This window comes from Magallana gigas, chromosome 5 (genome assembly GCF_963853765.1).
Source record: "Magallana gigas chromosome 5, xbMagGiga1.1, whole genome shotgun sequence".
NCBI classification, from domain to species: domain Eukaryota; kingdom Metazoa; phylum Mollusca; class Bivalvia; order Ostreida; family Ostreidae; genus Magallana; species Magallana gigas.
This window is the reverse complement of record NC_088857.1, coordinates 37,409,589-37,417,039: the sequence shown is the minus strand read 5'-3', so window position 1 is coordinate 37,417,039 and position 7,451 is coordinate 37,409,589.

Sequence of the window (7,451 nt, the reverse complement as noted above, 5' to 3'; positions counted from 1 at the left end):
TCCTAATATTGTTTAATTTACTGAGATGGAATTCACCTCAAGTACCAACCGAGGTAGAACAACTCTGGAAAAACGTTTCATTCTGATGGACAGCGAGCGTCGCTTCAAGAAAGCCTGTGATCAGATTGTACAACTCAACTACAAGATGTCTGACCTACAGTCCAGGTATAGCACAGCCAAGACAGAGAATCATCGCTCCTTCAGATACAGACTTAGACTGCGGCTGTCCGTCGTTGAGGGAATCAGAAACATGTACTACGACTACGCTCACCACAAAGCAAAGATTGTAGCAGACCTTAGGCGTGAAATGTTTGGAGAAGATGTACAGATCATCTCCGACGAAATGTCAGACTCCGGATCAGATGATGAGTCCTGAGCAGTTACTGGTGATGTAAAAAAGAAACGCAAACGGCTCTTTTCAGGGCCACACAATTTCTTCGAAAAGATGCATCTAATCCTACACTATGCAATAGATTCATGTACTCGATCAGCGTGTGCAATGAGGTAATTTTCTCCATGAAAATGTGAAGGAGCTGATCAGAATAGGACTTAGAACCATTTCAACAAGAGCTTGGACTTTGGGTAGTTGGTGTCAAATAGCAATGTGATGTAGGCCTGTCTATTTCATTGCTGGTCACTCAGTCATGGCTCTTTGAAATCATCAAGATTTGTCTGGCTTTTGAGCTAACTTGACTACGCAATCGGTGTAAACCAGCGTCATTTTCAATTTGTTTTGACGCTACAAATAGATAGTTACGTCCTACTAAAAGTCCAAGGCATTGTTAAAATGGTTCTAATTCATTAATTCCCGAGAACGATAAAAATCGCGGAATTCTTCCACGATTAGAAAACATAACTAAGCGTGGCACGCGAGGACTGACTAGAGGTTTACAAAGACGTGCTCCATCTTAAACTGTTAAGGTTCCTCGACACACCAAAATTTTATTTTATGGATCGATAGAGAATCTTTTTTGAAACACGATTTCACAAAACAGAGATCAATATCGGCTTTCAGTTATTTTATACGAATTTCTTTGTATTTTTTCAGTGAAATAGGAAAAACTGTTTTGCAGACAAACGGAATATACTAGAATTTAAAACTTGTTGTCAATTAATGTGTAATATAATTATAAATAAATTCATGCCAAAGATCGTTTGGTCAAGTGTTTAATTTTTTAATTAAAAAAATATTTCTGAAAATCAAAATTTTAATTCTTTAATATCTTTTTAATCTATGGATAAAATTTTAAAAATAACATATAGTCACATAAACTATTTACTAAACAATGATATTTTACAAAGAAATTGAAATAAAAATGCGAAATTTTGGAAAAATTGCCATTCATCAAATTTGAACCGGTCCCGATTGAAAAAAAACTGATCCCGATCAGAATTATTTTAAAATTGAAATTTTACAAATAAACTGCAGTTTTTTTCTAAGTAATTGATATACATTATAAAGTTAGTAAATGACGAAACCATTTTACAGCTAAACAACCTGAAATTTTTGCAAAATTCTGATTCATTCTAACTTTATGTGATTTCGTTCGGGATCAGTTTAATTACAATCGGGATCGGTTCGATTTTAAAATTTTCCATTTTTTCTTTAATTTCACTATTTGGTTTCAATTTCTTGTTGAAATATGATTGTACAGCAATTGTTAAATGCGAGTAACAGTTTATCTGCAGTTTTTATCCAAAGATTTAAAAAATATCTACAATCCTTTTTTTTCATTTTCATAAATATTTTTTTTTTACAAAAATATTTCAAAGTTTATCTGGCCGTTTTGATATGTATTTATAGATAATTATATTGTGCATTAATTGATAACAAATTTTAAGCTCTAATATATCTTGTTCGCAGCTAAAACGATGTTTCCGGTTTCTATCAAAAAATACAAAAAAAATTCATATAAAATAATCAGAGGCCGATATAGGTGTCATTTTTGTATAATCATTTCTCAAAAATGATTCTTCATCGATCCATCAAATAATGCATCGGTGTGTCGAGCCACCTTAAAGTACTTAGTAACTCAATAATTATTACATGTATATAAACATTTTCAATTTTTCATCATTTTCAATATAAAAAAATTTATAGCTGCAAAGTAATTTGAGGCAGAACTTTTAATATCTATCCCGAAAAATGTTCAACATATGTTCAACACATTGTGAAAAATTCATATGTTTAACATATGTTCAATGTTTAACTTATGTTCAACGTATGTTTAACTTATGTTACTGGAAACATATGTTGAACATATGTTGCAATTTTACCTGTGTACATGTGTACATGATATTACGGTATTGAATATTTTGACTATAAAGAATTAGGGGACTGCTCCTCCTCTCTTTTAAATCGCGAAAATTTATTGTCTATTAGATCTTTCGTATTTTGATTCACAAATTTTCTAGCCAATGTTTTTTTTTTTTTAAATGATCATAATTATGTTTGTGTTTAATTTTGCCGCAAGTGTACATGTACCATGGCTGCCTCTTCCAAAGTGTTTACATCTAATGAACAAACAGATCTCAGGAACCAAAAATATCTGTCTAAGCTACATGTACAGTCGACAAAATTTAAATGGGATGAGGAATTTCTATCATGGACGATATTCTAGTAAGTGGCTACTCGGCTTAAAAAAAACCCCAGAAAATCGCTTTAGCTTTAGAAGTTAAGATATTAACGATAATTTTCTTTAAAGAAAGTGAAAGCTTCTCAAAAAAATGTAAAAAAAAAAAAAAAAAAAAAAAAAATAAAAAATTCAATTTACAGTTTTAATCGACTCCTGTTATTTTTGACACTTTATTTTACAACATGTGTGAATGGAATTTTAAAATATTTATAATAAGGCATGTCATCCTTAATACTTTGAGACGACTCGGTAGTCGTGGCAATCACCGTAAGAAGAAGATATAGAGCTTTATAAAAGATATAGAGAAAACATTCAAATTTGAAATATTTCTTTAGTATATAGCAGTTAATTGGTTAAAATATATTTAGAGTTTGTTCCATTTGCTGATCGCTACTCTAGCTGAAACTCCAACTGTTACAGAAACCCGCAGCGCGTAAAACCCCAGTAGCAGATCTGTACTCATCGCGGCATCACTGTATGGAAGTTCTAATCGAAAATATGGTTGATTTGGATCACAAGCTATATTGATTTGGGTACTTTTGTGTATGTTTGTAAATGCGGGACTTCAAAGGGGATAAGGGAGGCTAAATATTTCAGAAAAGTTAGTTCTGAGTTATTGTGGAAAATCTTGTCAATTTCCCCCGAAAAGCATACTAGTAACCAAACTTAAATGAACAGTGTTGTTATAAGAAAAGGAGCTACCATTTGTTTAGGTTAATGCTATAATTTTTTGGGAACAACTTTTTGCGTTTGCTATACTTTTTTGACCCTCCGTCCAAGAAAACAACGAATGAAATTTTATGAATTTTTGATGAGATTATGATGATTTCAACATTCACGTATAATTTTTGAAAAAAGTGTAAGTAATCGTAGCATTTGATTTCATGGCCTCTCATTGTTGGTCTTCTTGCGATGCTTGATTCGCGTTTTTGTTATTGTTGCGTCTGGTTGAATGGAAATGTTATACTTGAATTGGGTATATATCAGTTAGTGTTATATTATACTTACTTAAACCTTAAACAATATAAGGAATATTTCCAGATGTACCTATTGCAACAACACTGCTTCACATTGTATCACTGTTTATACTATTTTATTTATTTCAATTACGGACAAGTTATGTTTTAATTAAAAATGAACATACAATGAAAATTATCACGTGTCGCTATTCATGTTAAAAAAGTATCACAAAAATTAAGTCTAATATTAACATTATAAACTGTTTGATTTTAATAGTGAATCTTTGGTTAGCTCCCCTCCCCAGTCCTCACCCAACTAAAAAAAAACCATAACAAAACTATTACGCTCGCTCTCTTCCGAACGGCATTAATACTATTCCAACCCTGAGATTATTCTATTGTTTGACCCAGTCTCATGAAACCTCCAACAAGCCAACACGCGTTTTCGGACATTTATCTATTGTTTGGGGTGTATCATCACCAAAAGGTCTGATTCCAACAGACGAAACTGTACAAATTAAAATCATATAGTTAACAATGAAATAATACAATGGAGGACAAGAATTATATGTTCAGATGTAAGGAAACCAAGTATCAAGAAGCCATTGCTTAAGGGAAGCGTACGTCCTTCCAAAACCGTAAGATGCACTTTCGTGTCTCGCAAGATTTTCAGTAAAATCCGCCCGTAGACCATCCGTAGAAGCACGTACGAACAGTTGTGACTAAGGTTTAATATTAATTGAAGGCTATTTTCAAAGATTCATTCGACGATGCATTTGATAAAAAAAATTGGTTAATTGTTATTGCTTATTATTGACGTTTTATGAGCTAAGCATGGATTGATTGCATTTTCACACTTTCTAATGAACCAGAAGCTGTTTCACTAAAACAAAATAATGCAATTTTACATATTCCTTCAGCATACTAGTATATGATTGGTAAGGATAGCATCCAATTGCAAAAGAGGGAGCGTGAAACACATCCCAAATATATAATTATTACCCCCCCCCCCTCCAAATTTTTTTTTTTAATAAATGTTCGACTTATTTAATGTTTGACAGTTCAAATTCACCTCCCCCTCGTTACATATTGAGTTCTCTTTCATCTATACGGACTCTGGGTCGTGACTTCAGACAGTACAAACAAAATCTTTTCTAAAACACGACTTTATTCTTAAAAAAAAGTATAAAATTTTCAATGGAAAAGTATAATGATAACATGTGATCAGCATTATCGTAGATCTCATGATTCTGAGCCGTTTATCTGCTAATGACTTTATATTCTCTAGACACGGTTGACGACTCGCTCTTCTTCGAAGATAAAACAGAAAACTTGAACTAGAGCACAGCTCGTGGCAAAGCCCCGAGTAGGTCTTCCGTTGTTGCTGCGAGTTGAAAATATATGTTATATGGTGTCAAACGATTATAATGACTATACTTTCAGTTCTGCTTTTGTTATAAAAACGTGTTGTGATTGAAAGCCTGTATATAAAACGTGTTTTGAAACAAAGAAAGGAAGAAAATATTTTAGGAAAACTATTTGTCGAGCAGAGTTTATGTAATCGTTTCAAACGTTCTTTAAAAAGTGAGATGTTTAATGGCGAGTTAAATTTTCAAGGGTAGCAAGCATTGTTATAAACAGTATGTACTCATGATTCATGTCAGGAATTGTATTTCTTTTTTAAACTGAACCCGCCTACAAAACACGTAAACCTTTCTCAAAGATAACTTCTATATTAAAATATTTCTAAATTTTTGAAGACTATGTGCAAGTTTAGAATTGCGTGCTGACAAAATTTACAGACCCTAAAACGTACTACTACACCAAAAAAGCGTGCGGCCTACGTGCGAGAAACGTTTCGTGTAAACCTTTTAGAGTTTCATGTAAACCGTTTAGCGTTTCGGGCAAAGCGTGTAAATCGTTTCGAGCAAAGCGTGCGAGAACCGTGTGAAACGTTCATCAGATTTCATTCGGAATTCTCTGACAAGTTAATTGTTTCAAAATGGCGCCCGTGTTTTACATTACTTTAACAAAATTGAGCGAATTTTTAACAAACAAAAGAAAGGTATATATATTAAAAGACGACTAGTAACAGATAATTACATGTATATTTAACGTTTTCATGCGATGTTTCAGTACTGAAACAATATTTAAATTCGCTATACATAAAAAATATTAAATACAGTTAGTGAAACATGATATCTATTGGAACAAACCTAAATCAACTTTAACTTGCACGATCATGTTTTGATAAGCATGTATTTTTATTATTTATTTATATCGATAACTCTTACTGAGACCATTCGGCTGTGTACAAGCAGCACACATAACCTCGGACATCGGGTGAGACCTGCACCTGGGTAAACCTGTCAATCAAACTCTGTGTATTTGTTTTCATTGGATGGTCAGGCGTCTCTCTTTTGTCAAAAGCCAATGGAAAATTAATGACTTCAAGGTAATCGGAATACGTATTTGATGAAGCACACAATTTAAATGATAGAAAATTTATTAATTATTTGAACAAAATTTAATGTAAGCATAGAAAGGTAATAAAAAAAATTAATTATTATGGGAATCTATACGCATGGTACTCAATTCAAATAGATTATATTATGATTTTATTATTTTATGTAGTAAAATCACCCTTCCAACTGTTACTCAATTACATAACAATTGATGACCTGGGGCTATAAATTTTCTGAGCTGTGTGCGCTGAAGCGACACAAGATTCTCGGTCGCATGCGGCAATTGAATTAACACAGACTGGCCGAATAAACAAAGGGGTGGGAAAGTGAAACAAAATGTTACACATAAGAATCCACCAAAAATGATTTTCGACAGATCTTGCTATCTTTTCTCCAATTAAAAAAGAACCAGTCAGCGGGGCGGGAGGAGGGGGGAGGCAGCAATGAGTTCGCTTCCACAATGAAACTACAGTAGTGATTAATATGTGACCGATAGAATCTAATCTAAAGTTGTTTAAACTCATGTGAATATTTTTTAAAATAATCATCGAATGCCTCAATTCAGGGCATTCCTTTATCGTGCTAGCACCTACCGCAAACATGTAACATGGAACTTTGATTATAATTTGATTTGATTTTTAAACTACCTTATACGCTATCGTATAAATCAATGCTTAATCAACTGTACAAGTAAAATAAATTTATCTTTTCATCTTAAACCAATATAATAGTTGAAAACATAATAAAATATAGTTGTGTTCGTGCAAAATATGAAACATAAACGCGTCATAAGGTACATGTAGAAGAACACGAACCGACCGCGGATCACTTATCCACTCGCGCCGGATCTCCTCAGCCATGTGCGAGGGATTATCATCATTTAAATGTTTAATATTTGAGGGGGGGGGGGGTGTTGATTTAAAACATTAATTGTACAGTTTTTAAAGTAGTTTACATAAACAAACCAACAATTAGTTTATGTCTAACGATTTTTCCGATTTGGAGTAATATCGTTCATTAATATTCATTTACTCTCAAATATTTAATGAAATATATACAAGTAGGACAAACTTTTATAACATAAAATTAAAACAGTTCTTGTATATACGGCTATATTAACTCAAACACGTTCATATGCATGTAAGTGTAAGTCGCGGTGTGCGAATCTTGTGTATTAAATAACCGCTTACCGCTAGGTAATGCAGCCGTAGCTGATCTCCTCGGCCGTGGGCAAAGAATATATTTCGTAAAGGTACAACGCACAGCTCACAACCAAGGAAGATTTGAAAAGTTTGCAATATAATGACCTTACTCTATCAAATAGAAGTTATATATTTTAAACTTAAACCCCACAATTGATCTATGTCTGTTATTGCTTTAGAGAATGACAT